We start from the raw sequence: 13,348 nt of genomic DNA on the forward strand, positions 1-13,348 counted from the left end.
AATTAATCCTGATGTCAGAGGCCAGTTGTTGCACACCTTTTCCTTTCCTGTGAAAGTCCTGAGTCTTAACCAAGAAGGGGAATTCATAGGCAACCCTATAACCATAGGAACAGGTTGTCATCCATGTCAGCAAAGTTATACCTGTCACCATATTTAGTAAAATACACAATACCTCCATGAAATAGAGACAAAATAAGGAGAAGTTCACTAAACACAAGACGCTGTTGACACATGAATGTCAATATAGATTGTATGTGTAAATTATGAATTTATGACTATAGTGGACCACCTTGGGGATCAATGTCCGATCCTGGGAATGGCCTAGCTCCATACTTCACAGGTTGGTGTGTTCACCTTGACTTATTGGACAAATGGTCCTACTAGGCCCTGAGTTCAGATACCAGCACTACCAACAAGTGGGTTGTAGAGTAAGAAGCCAAGTGTGAAACTTGTTTTCCTTTTCTCTGAATATCCTTGGTGATCCTGAGAATCCTGGCATGTTGAAGTACATTTGTACAAATCTAGATGTTCTGTGATAGGATGTCATCAATGTAATAAACGGAATGGGTTTCATCATAGTACAATCAATGGTAAATAAATGAATAAAAGAAAAATTTCAAGGAACAACCCCACCAAACATGTATGGACTGAACATCTATAGGTAAGTATAAATCCTATCTTTACAATATATATAGTATGTTTCCAGGGCTGGGGCTTGAATTTAAAACTAGTGAAGAGGCCTGACTTTCTTATCTTCAAGTACAGTGATCTTCCCCTTCATCCACATTGCTCAAGATTTACCCAGATCCTGAGTTCAAATCCAAAGCCTGTAAGAATAAACTGTGTGAATTGCAAGTCAGGGAGCTAAATTTTTTATTTTACTTTTCTCAGTATGGTGCTTGAAGTCAGGTTGTGGCAACTCCGTCTCAGCTTCGATCACCCTCGGCCAGGTGCAGCCACTAGATCTACAGCTGCTTCTGGGATCCTAGACCACCAGGTCTTTCAGGGAAAGCAATTCACAGAAAAATGTGGCCTTTTTAAGTTTTCTTCCTTTGCATGGAGACCCTCATGGGTCTGAATGACACTTGAAAAGGGTACTTCACCTTGCAATGCTGAAGGCTGGCAGACTAGCTGGGAAGCCATAGGCCCACATGGCAACATAGGCCCTGATTTTGAATCCCCCTCCTAACACCAACCAATGGCAGGAGATACTAAGAAAATGGTTCCCATCCATAGGAAGAACAATGGAATATTATCAATGTCAAGGTTCGATGAGTTGATCAAGAATGATGCTCCTATAAAATTAGACAGCAACATTTCAGGAAGCTAATTGATTTTATTTAATATTTATGAAGCATAAAATGAATATTATTACTTACAGGAACACAATAATTTCAGGACACTGATTGATTTCATTAATAGTATAAGGATGAAAACAATAACACTAATTACATGGACGCATGACTAATATCCAGGAATTGGTAGGAATGTAGTCTATATAACTTAATAATGTATAGACATCTCCGATACTCTGTAAAAACACATATTTTTTAGCATACTTCCATCTGCATGTCAATCTGTTCTTATTTTTTTAACCCCTGGGGCTTGAGCTCAGGTCCTGGCAACAGCCTGTCAGCTCAATTTGCCCCAGGATGGCGTGCTGACACTCAACCATTCATGAATTGGGCCTTGTAGGCATGTAGGCCATGAGGTCAGATGCCAGCACTCCCCAAAAATGGATTGTGGAGTAAGAACTTGATGGTGACACACGTTTTCCTTTTCTGTGAAAGTCCTGGGTGTCAGGTATGAAGTGGAATACATATGCAGACCTCTATCTTATGTAATCAATGTAATCAATGTTTTATGTGCATAATAGTCAAAATAAATGGTCAATACATGAATAAAACAAAAAATAAAATAACTGCACTGAATGCAATATGGAGTCAACATATGTATATAAATATAAATCATATATGTAAATTGTACATGAATAAGATGTTTTCTAGTGGTGGGGATCTATTTCAGGCCTAAAGAATAGACATGAATTTCTTGACTTCTAGGAGTCCAGTTTCCCCTTCCCACACAGTGCAACAGAGTTAACAAGACCAGTTCCAGTCTCAGTCTTGGCAGAAAAATGGCACCTTTATAGTATGTAATAGCATAGTAATTCTAAGGTATTTCATTATTCCTCCATTTTATTAATGTGATTGTTTAAATGCCTCATAAAATATTAACTAACATCGATCAGTGTCCTATAACATAATTGTGTATAATTTTATTCTAGAATCATTCAAGAACTGCTCTTTCAATCATGACATTCATCATATTCCATTGGTAATCATATGGACAGGAATAAGTTGCTTAGGATCTCCTTCCATTTGGAGGTGGCAGGACGAAGATTCCAACTGTGGGCTACAGCTCCCACCACTTAAACCCGAGGATAGGGAACTCACCAGTCTGTCCAAGAACATCAACAAGACCAATGATTAGGCAGGCACCAGTGGCTCTCAGCAGTCCTCCTTGATACTTACAAGGCTGTGATGGGAGGATCATAGTCGAAGACACCCTAGGCAAGAAGTCCAACTTCAGTGCCAACAAAGCCAGAATCACTGTGGCTCTAGTGTGGAAGGCCAGCCTTGATCAAAAGCAGCTCACAGACTGTGCACATATCCTGAATACAAGGACTGGGAATGGGAACAAACAGACATACACAACAATCTGTGAAACCATCCAGCTAAATGAGGTCACCCTCTTGTATCCAACTGAATTGGACATTGTTCCCTGAGAAAAGGGCTGGGGGAGCTGCTATTTCTTGACTGTGCCCATGCTGCTTGCATCACAGGATTCTGGCCACACCCCCATTCTTTCATAGTTCTTTCTGACCAATGAGATACAAGAATGGTGGTCACGCCCACATTCCATGCTGCCTTGTAGCACCAGGATTCCTTCTGTTAGTTTACACCACTACCAGCAATTAAGGAAGGTAGAGATGGCTGAGTGGTGAGGAAGAGACTCCAGGCAACTTTGGAATATAGAAGGAAATTGAGATGCCTGCCCTCGCCCTGGCTTCTTTCCCTCCTTCCCAAGGTGCGGAATTTCAAACATCAGGCAATGGCACCCTGCCAGGCCGCATAGAGCCCCAACCTGCTCCCTGGCCCAGGTTCTTTGCTCTGAGGCCATGTGTCTGCAATGCCACTGCCATCACTGCTCGCTCGACCTGGAGCATCCTAAAGCAAATTCTCCCAGCAGCACAGGTGAGTGGCTGCCCCCAAACAACCCCTACCCCGGGTCAGACACCCCTCTGAGGGCCCCATGACCCACGACTTGTGTCCTCTCACTGGCTCTGAGGAGCCACCTTTCTGTCTTGGGAATTTCTGAAACAGAGCCTCAATATAAGCTCTTGCTGGGATATTCGAGGTCTTCCTATCTGTGACAGGTATCCTTCACCAGCCCTGGTCCTCTGGAGTTGGGATGGTAGACATGTAACAACATGTGCAGTCATTAATTTAGAAGGATTATCGCAAACTTTTAGTCCACAGCAGCTGATTCTTTTTCTTCATATTTTTTATAGTGAAAATACTGTACAGAGGGGTTAAAATTACATGGGCAAGATAATGAGTACATATCTTATCAAGCATTGTAGCCTCCTCCTTTTATTCCCCTTCCCATCCCATCCTCTCCCCATCAGCCTACCCGACCCTCCACCTCCCGCTAACAAAGTTGTAAAGTTCATTTTAGACATAGGACTTGTATGTCTCATTGTTGCAATGGGTCCACCTGTAATCCCTATTTAAATGATTTTCTTTCCCTTCCCCTCCATAAATTATAACAACATAAAATATAGTGAAAGCAGGGATTATATCATGGGGGAGGGACATAAAAAGCAACAAAGAATTAAACTTATAAATGTACTAGAAAAAATGGAATGAAAGTAAAATTTTTGAATACATACCTTAGAGTTCATTTCCCTAACACCAACTTATCTGACCTTATCTGCTTGAGTCAGACATGGCATCTAGCTCTATTCCTTATAAATTTTTCATTTTATTTATATGTCACTTAATATATACATACATGTGTGTAATATATATATCAACTGTATCTGTCCAGTTAATTGTATGGTTATGTATGGTTAGGTAATTTCATCATGTCAAGTTCATGGACTTCCATAAACCTTAACATCCCTGCAACACCACTGCACATGCAATCTTAAGTGTTCACCATTGTGAGTTAGACTCGTGTTTTACCAAAGCTTTATATATAGGGTGTCATTTTTTTCATTTAGTCTTCACACAAAATGTGTGTGCTCCTAGAAATGATGGTATTAATAACTACAATAATGTAGTGTAAATCTTTACATTGAACGCATGCTCAGTATGAGTTGTTCTTTTTTTCCTTTTCTTATTTTATCTTTAGTAAGTTGATTTGAGTTTTGATGTTGTGTTTGCCAGACAAGTATTCCACCACTGGAGTCACTCCACCAATCCTTTCTTGTTTAATTTACTTTACTCATAGAGTAGCAATTTTTACACCAAGCCCAAAAAACAGGGATCATGATTGCATTCCAATATACCCACCTAGTAGGTTGATATGGCTGATACTTTCCTTCCTAGACTGATTTAGAACTGTGATCCTCTCAAATTCTACCACTTTAGTTAATTGTGTGAGCTCCAGTTCTCCATACTTCTAGAAGATAGGACAGACATAAATGATTACAGGTAATTTGAGCGAATCATTGGCTAATATAGGTGATTTGATATTAAAGTTTAGGGTAAGTTTGAAAGTATAATCACAGTAGTCAGATATTTTGCTAAGTAATTTTGTTTCACATTAATAACACATCTTGACCAGAATTAAGGACTTACTTTTATGTCTGTCAACTTGTATGTCATTTGGTAAAATAAACTTCACGTCTTCCATGTGGGATAAAGAACTTTGACTGGTCTGATGTGCTGGTTCACATCTATAATCATGGTTAGCAATCAGAAATAAATAGATCACAATTTGAACATAGTCTAACCATAAATTTTAGAAGTCCCAATCACAACAAACTAGTGGATCATGTTGAATCATGCCATTAATCTCAGAACCACAAGAGGCTAAGCCTCTGCCTAGTACTTGTGTCACTTGGGTAACTGGGACACTTGTAGGCAGTAACCTCTACTGATGCAGAAACTGGGCTGAGTTTTAGCAAGATGAGGGAGGAGTCTGCCCCACCTTCCTAGGGTCGACCTCACAGAATGCAGTGAGCATGCTTGCTTTCCTCCTCCAAATGGCTTAAGATGCTATGCTGTTGAGTGTTCATTATTTGATTCCAGTGACCTGTGGTAGAGGTGTAAGGAAACATTAAATAAATTTCACATATGCCAATTAAGCTGCTCTCCCAGCCTGTGAGTTCAACTCAGCAAGTGTTCATTATTTGAGAGTTGAGAATACTGAAGTAGGGAAGAGAGGGAGGGTGAGTGAAAGAGGGGAGAGATAGAGAGAGAGAGCTGGGCACTGGTGGCTCACACCTATAGTCCTAGCTACTCAGAAGGCTGAGATCTGAGGATTGCGATTCAAAGCCAGCCTGGGCAGGAAAGTCCGTGAAACCCTTATCTCCAATAAACCACGCAAAAACCAGAAGTGGCGCTGTGGCTCAAGCAGTAGAGCTCTCACCTTGAGCTCAAGAGCTGAGGGACAGTGCCCAAGCCCAGAGTTCAAACCCCATGACCGACCAAAAAAATAAAAGTGAGAGAGGGGAAGGGAGAAAAGAAAGGAAGGAAGGAAGGAAGGAAGGAAGGAAGGAAGGAAGAAGAAAGAAAGAAAGAAAGAAAGAAAGAAAGAAAGAAAGAAAGAAAGAAAGAAAGAAAGAAAGAAGGAAAGAAGGAAAGAAAGAAAGAAGGAAAGAAGGAAAGAAGGAAAGAAAGGAAGAAAGAAAGAAAGAAAGAAAGAAAGAAAGAAAGAAAGAAAGAAAGAAAGAAAGAAAGAAAGAAAGAAAGAAAGAAAGAAAGAAAATGATTGAGAATGAATTGTTTGGAGTCAGGAGTCATATGTCAGAGGTACTACCTGTATTTGGTGTTAGGTCTGCCCCAGGCCATGCAGACCCTATTCAGACACCTTCACACTTCTTGGCTAAGTTTCAACCCTTCATGTGTTGCCTAGTATCTGGCACACCTGGAGTTAGCCACCTCCCCATCCTGTTAAGTCACAACCTGGTCAGCCTCTGTTCACACTTTCCATCTGACCAGAGGTGAGTTCCAGAACTTGAAGTCACATCCAGATCCAGTGTTGCCAGAGTTTCCCTCAAACTGCCACACCTCATCTGGTCCTTTACATAGATACATACTTCTCCCAGGTTGGGTCCCCCATTTTTTCACATGGCTTTCCACCATATATGGCACTGGCAGCAGTTCAGTAAATAAACTACTTTACCTGAATGAATACCGTGTGGTGTTCTCTTCATTGGGTACCGAATGAAACTCACCTAATTAATATACTGTACACTTCAGAGTTTCTAGTTATGAATCCATGGTTATTTTTGTGACACATGTGAGATAAGTATCTACAAACCATATTTACTAACTCATCATTTAACAGTATAGTTCTGCCTAGAATCTTTAATAGCAGCTTAATTAACCATAAAGTCTATTTTGTATGCTTTGCTTTGCTTTGTTTTGCTTAAATCAATAGAAGAGTTGGTGAGACAATCTGTGTGAAACCTCATGGTCTGTGTTGGAGGGGCAGAATGATGCAGGCTCCGGCCTCAGGATTATCTGAGGACTGTATTTGTGTATGTGGAAAGCTCTTGGCATGCCAAGTTAGAGAGGGAATATGTTCTCTCTCCCTATCTCAAAGCTCCTGTCAGATTCCTGGGAGCTGAGGAAGTAGCTCTTCTGCTTACATAAGCATAGAGGAACAGCTAGTCAAGCATTTTCCTGAGTACAGGGAAGTGGTTTGAACTTGCTCTAAAAGAGTTTAGATAAAAATATACAAAGACATTGTCTCATAGTTTAAGCAAAATTGTATCTGTTGAAATTCTTTGTGTGAATATTTCCTGACTAAATCTTGGAAAATATAATACTTGCTTGTCTTTAAATACCCACTAGCAATAAAGCACAGCATGCAGTGGCAATTGCTGTTTGCACTCTGTATCCCCTGTATCCTGGTGATTTTGTGACCCTTACCCAGGGACCCCAATGCCTTAGACATTGCCAACTGGCACCCAAACAGGGACCCTGAAGTGTTGAATTCAGGAAGGTATATACAGGTAAGTACTTTTTTAATTACAGGGTGATGGGACAAGTTAAGTCTACTCCGTACTTACATATGCTAAAACATTTACTTGCTGCTTATGGTATAACTATTTCTTCTTTTGACATAGAAATGTGTATTAATGTAGTTAGGGAATGGAATCTTTGGTTCCCCGTTGAAGGGACATTAGATGTTGATAATTGGAAATGAGTAAAATATAATGTAGAAAGAGCTGTTCGAGAAGGGGAAAGGATTCCCGTTAGATTTTGGTCCATTTGGGCTATTTTACATACCCTTTTTAAAGCTTTAAATGAGAAAAGAGGCCACCCCTTCTATTGTAGATTTACAATTGGACTCTGAGGTTAAGGACGTAATAGATAAGGATGCATCACAATTAACAGAAAAAACAAGAGGTAAAGAAGCCTGAAAAAGAACAATCTGAAAGCGTAAATAGAATGTCTGAGCAAATGGAATTGATTTTATCAAGATTACAACATATGGAGTTAGAAATTAGCAGAGTGAAAGAGAATCTGAGAAAGTGAAAGTAAAACACCCTTCTGCTCCTCTGCTTGCCGAAGCAATTTTTACCGTGTCACTCCCTCACAAAACAGAAGGCTTAGACAGTGAGTTTGATGATGAAATGCATATTTTTTCTTATCCTGTAATTTGACCAGCCCCTATGAATGATTTAGCTCAACCAGTCAAATATGAAGGTGTTGTTGTCAATGATATTGGTAAACTTAAGAAGGCAGTGACGTTGTATGGTCCTCAGTCTCATTATGGTAAGAAATTGTTTATTGGCTTGCCCGACATTACAATAATTTTGCTCTCGAGGATTGGAAGTTGCTTTGTAGAGCCTAATTAAGGATCCTGAATACCTACAATGGCAAATGTGGTTTACTGAGTTATGTACAGAAAGGACTAGACAAAATGCACAGAGCAATAATCCGCGCCTATAGGTCATAACCTTTCCCATGTTGAGTAGAACAGAAAAATATGCAGTTGCTAATATGCAAGTGAACTCTCCTGAAGAGATCCATGAGTAGTTGCGAGACATAGGTATTGAGGCATGGGAGAGGATTCGGCTGGTAGGAGAGCATTATGGCTCCTGGACAAAAGTAATTCAAAAACTTAATAGACCCTATGTTGAATTTTTATCATGATTGAAACTGACCTTGGAACTTACTGTTGTGGGAGAGGCTGCACAGCAACAACTACTGGGCATGTTGGCTTGTGAGAATGTTAATGAGGACTGTAGATGAGCCCTATTGCCTATTAAAGAATCTGGGGATGTAAATACATATTTAAGGGCGTGTAAAGACATTACATCTGAATCCCGGCTTATGCAGTTGTTTGTGCTGAAACTATGCCCACTACCTTGCATGCTTTACAAACCAAACCCGCTAATCTAAAATGTTTTGGATGTGGTCAAATGGGACATATAAAGAAGAATTGTAAAAACGCTACTGATGTTAACAAGAGAGGAACAGGAATTTGCCCTAAATGTAAAAAAGGAAAGCACTAGGCAAGAGTGTGTAGATCAAAAATAGACAATAAAGGATAACTATAAAAATACTTATCCTATGCAGGGAAACTCTCCGTCAGGCCAGCCCCGGGGCCCAGGATTAATAACAAAGGGTAGCCAACCATTTTTCTTCCTCGTCCATGCCACAGCCCACAGCACCGCAATGGACATGCCTATTCATTCATCTACTGAGAGGCATATTGGTTTAAAACATGCTTGCATGTAAGTAACAATTATGGTCATTCAAAAATGACAGATGTCCCCTCCCCAGACATACTGAAATCATGATTTCTAAGTAAGATAGGATTTTATGGTGGTACAAGTGTTGAGATATATGTATGAGTCTAATGTGTATCTTGCACTGAATTAGTCAGGAAGATATCCAATATCATATGGGATAAAAAATGGTAGTGAAAAGATATTCCCTTGAGAAAGATATAGGAGGCTGCGAGAAGTATGGAGAAATTCATATAATTTTGAACGATTTAAAAATGCAAGCTCAAGTATGTCTCTTTAAGTGGAAGGGCAAAAGAAGGGGAAGAGAAGAAAATAACTGAAAGCAGATCATTGTCCCAACTTACAGTACAATATAACATCCAAGTTAAAGAGACACCAATATAATATGTCCCACTTAATTTAGATACATGCAAAATATTTACTTGGCTTTTTACCACTTTAATGCTCCAAAATATATGAAGACTTCTAAGAAACTTTATGTGATTGTCGTTACATCAACCTGAACAATAATTGTGATGAGTCCTCTTTTTCTCAGTATGCTCTTGGAAAATACTCCCTAAATTAATGATGTTGTGACTGATTAGAGAGTCAGTGTAACGAGTTTGTACTTGTATGATAATCCCAGAATAGTTTAATGCAGTTTTTTCTCAAGATATCCAAGTATATTCTCTGACGCTATACTTTGAACACACCCTCACACCTGAGCACATTATTTGAAATTGCACATCAGCATTTCCTTGGCACATTCTACTTTGTACCTTTGTCTTTTTGCATGTTCCTTTTGATTTCACAGTTGCTCTATTTCCATTTCTTCTGTGCAAACTGCTAAAAACATTGTTCAAATACCACTTCTCTTTTGCAAACACCCAGTCTATGTATGAAGGTACTTTGTCCATGTTAACCAATAGGGTAGTACTCACTCTCTGAGGAGAAAAGTTCCACAGTATAACTCTATGCCCACATTAGAGGGTGTAGAATTTAAGGCATTTTGAGACAAACAGTGATATCTGAATTGAAAGGCTCCTTAGGGATATTTTCTTGGAGCTCATTAGTTTACCCAGGAGAAATAAAAATATCCACACACTTTGGAGCTAATTAGTAAGTAACTGAATTAACACTAGATCCTAGATGTTGTGTTATTACAAGTCACCATTGTATTATTGTTACATCAGAATCCTTCCCTAAATGCATATGTGTATCAGAAAATAAAAGAAAGGTATTAAAACAAAATGTCTTATCTTTTTAGGCATTTAGTCGTTGTGGTGAGGGTAATGTCTGAACTCTTCCATTCAATAAAAGCTTGAAGTTTATAAGAGCACTTCCTACATATAAGAATTTGTGGCAGGTTCATTGAGAGGGTTATTTCAGCATGGAGATATCCCTAACAGGAATTATATTTAAATAGAGTATATGACAGTTATGACATATCAATGGCTATTGAGGCATTTTCTATTCTAAAGAAGAATCAATTTGCAGAGTGTTCAGTAACATCAGTAAAACTGAATGTTCAAACTTTACTTGGTGGTATTGTCCTATGTTTATAATGAATAGTCTGAAAAGATAACCAAACATAGCTAACAATATTTCAATAAAATTCCAAACTGATGTAGATACATGGATCACTCATTGGAACTGTAGGGCAAATTAGGCTTGTCTGTGCTATAGTTCAACCATAATCTCCTGGTTAAACAGTCTTCAAAAATATTCACAGAATATATCTAAGTAAAGGTCATGACAGTTACATCTGTATAATACTTCTAAGGTCAGGATAAAAGCATTTGTTCCTAACATTTAAAATCAACAGGATTTGTTGAATTCATGGATCTGGAATTTTATGGCTTCACATTCATATCACAAAATTTCATCAATATGACTTACATCTCTACCAGTTCACCAAAACACTGTTCTTATTGAACTTGTCCATCAGGCTAGGAAGTTGGCTCAGTGGTAGAGTACTTCCCTTGCATGCCTAAGGCCCTGCGTTCGATTTCTCAGCACCACATAAGCAAAAAAGAAAAAACCGGAAGTGGCGCTGTGACTCAAGTGTTAGATCACTAGCCTTGAGCTGAAGAGCTGAGGAACAGTGCCCAGGCCCAGAGTTCAGGTCCCATGACCGGACCCCCTGCCCCTAAAAAAAAAAAACAAAAAAACAAAAAAACTTGTCTATGTCCTTTTAGTTTTCAAATCCAAATAGCATATTTCCTTCAATGTCTCTGTAACAGTTTTGACCTTTTCTTCCTGCAAATTCTTTCCTTTCTTCACTTCTGTAAATCTGTTTTTATTACTTTCTTGTTTCCTTATCTCTTTCTTCCAATCTTGTCCACACTGGTGCTCACAATGCTACACTTATGTCATAACTTTTCTTTTCCTCTTCCTTTTAATAATGTCCCCAATTTTATCATTCTTTTTCATATTCATGGTCATGGATATTTTGATGATATGTAAACAGACCTATCTTTGCATCTGTTTAATATAAACTTTAGAATTATCAGAGAGTTTTTTCCCCTAAATCCATCATTTTCACCTGTAATCCTTATCGCCAAGAATATCGCTAACACATTTGCCTGGCCATAGATGTAGAACCCTTTAGATTTCTTCTTACTCTTCTACTCCACCCATTATATAAGATGAACGATCAAGATTTTCTTAGTTTCTGTTACTAATTTGATTTCTTTTTTTTTTTTTTTTTTTTTGGTTGGTCATGTAGCTGGAACTCCTGGCCTGTGTGCTGTCCCTGTGCTCTTCAGCTCAAGGAGAGCACTCTACCTCTTGAGCTACAGCATTATTTTCGAGTTTTCTAGTGGTTTTCATTGGAGATCAGAGTCTCATGGACTTTTCTGCCCTGGCGGGCTTTGAACCGTGATCCTCAGATCTCAGCCTCCTGAGTAGATAGGATTACAGACATGAGCCACTGGCGCCCAGCACTAATATGATTTCTATGTACTCCTTTTTATGCCCCTGACACAAGTCTGTTTCATGTACTTATCACTGGTCACCTAGTCTTAAACAGCTATTTACAAAGTATGTTTTTTCCCCATTGTCTTTACATATTGGTCCTCTCCATCAACAAATTACTGCTCCTTGTATGTATGCAGAGGGAAGAGCTCAGACACAAATTCTAGTATCATTATTTACTCACTACATTGACTGTTGGCCTTACATTTCTCATCTATAAATGGATGTAATCTACCAGAAATATTGAAGAATACATTTGCTTACTCCTAGAGCAAGAAAAAGGAAAAGTGACGAGTCCTTACATTTTCCACCCTGGTTTACAAATAAGGAAAGAGTCAAATTCAGTTTGTTGGTATAAAGTCACAAATTGTTTCATGCAGAAATAAAAATATATTTTACCTCCTGGCTCAAAGGGCTGTGTCCTTTGAAGGCAACTACAGATATGTAAGTGGTATTATGTAAATTGGGTCATGTGTCTACAGTTGCATTGAAGAACATACTCAACATATCACTGGAAAACATTCGTTATTGAATAGTATCTAGATGAGAATGTTACTTGAACTAATCACACTAGGTTGAAAACTAATCTTAGTCCATCAAAATTTTCTTATTGCTGTATGTGTTGCCAAGTGTTCTTCATAAATTTATACATAGATTTTCTTCAGTGAACTGGAAAGAAACTAAAACTGAATAAGGATTTCTGCCTAATGAGTGAAGCATGCTTGAGGTATGTGTTGTTACCTTCTAAGGATATATAACTAAGCCACTGGCTATGTGGGTGGTGAAAGGGTTTCTCCTAAGTTCCCAAGGCTAGAAAAAACAAGAACATTTGATAACAAAGCACTCAGATTATTATATTTTATCTATGTGGGATAATAAACGATTTTATTTATAAGCAAACAATACCACCAAGAAGAGTGAATAGACATTAGAGAGACTGCAAAAATAACATATGGATTTACTGTCTCACCTGATTATGTGATTGTATTTCTTGATATTGAAACTCTCCTCTTGTTATTCTTATTGTATGTAATCCAACTCTGTTTATTATTATGTATTCAATGTGGGAAATCTAGCTTCAAAGATGTCTAAAAATTTTTCCTTTTCAATCATAACATTGTCATTATCAGGGTCACTCTGGTCACCATCATCTTCAACAAAATTATTATTAGCATAATAAGTGCTAATTATTGAAAGCCTGGTATGTGTCTATGATTTTGTATTATTTGTATTTTGATTAATAATTTTAATATTACCACTGTGCATGCATCCACGTTAAAATTTTGAATAAATAAAGAAATAAAAAAACTAAGCCATATCAGGTAGCTTGACTATGTGCTTATAACAAATTATTGAACCGATTTTTGAAGTATTGCACATTCCTAACCAGTATGAATT

At 38.4% G+C, this 13,348-nt stretch overlaps 1 long non-coding RNA gene across 1 annotated transcript; it reads left to right on the forward strand.

Annotated features, from left to right (window-relative positions):
* The first annotated feature begins 2,904 nt into the window (after positions 1 to 2,904).
* Positions 2,905 to 12,677, forward strand: LOC138809419 (uncharacterized). Its single transcript, XR_011366833.1, has 3 exons — positions 2,905 to 2,983; positions 3,088 to 3,254; positions 12,605 to 12,677. It is a non-coding gene; the product is annotated as an uncharacterized lncRNA (long non-coding RNA).
* Positions 12,678 to 13,348: the final 671 nt, after the last annotated feature.

This window comes from Dipodomys merriami, unplaced genomic scaffold, assembly GCF_024711535.1.
Source record: "Dipodomys merriami isolate MVZ:Mamm:240054 unplaced genomic scaffold, mDipMer1.0.p SCAF_498, whole genome shotgun sequence".
NCBI classification, from domain to species: domain Eukaryota; kingdom Metazoa; phylum Chordata; class Mammalia; order Rodentia; family Heteromyidae; genus Dipodomys; species Dipodomys merriami.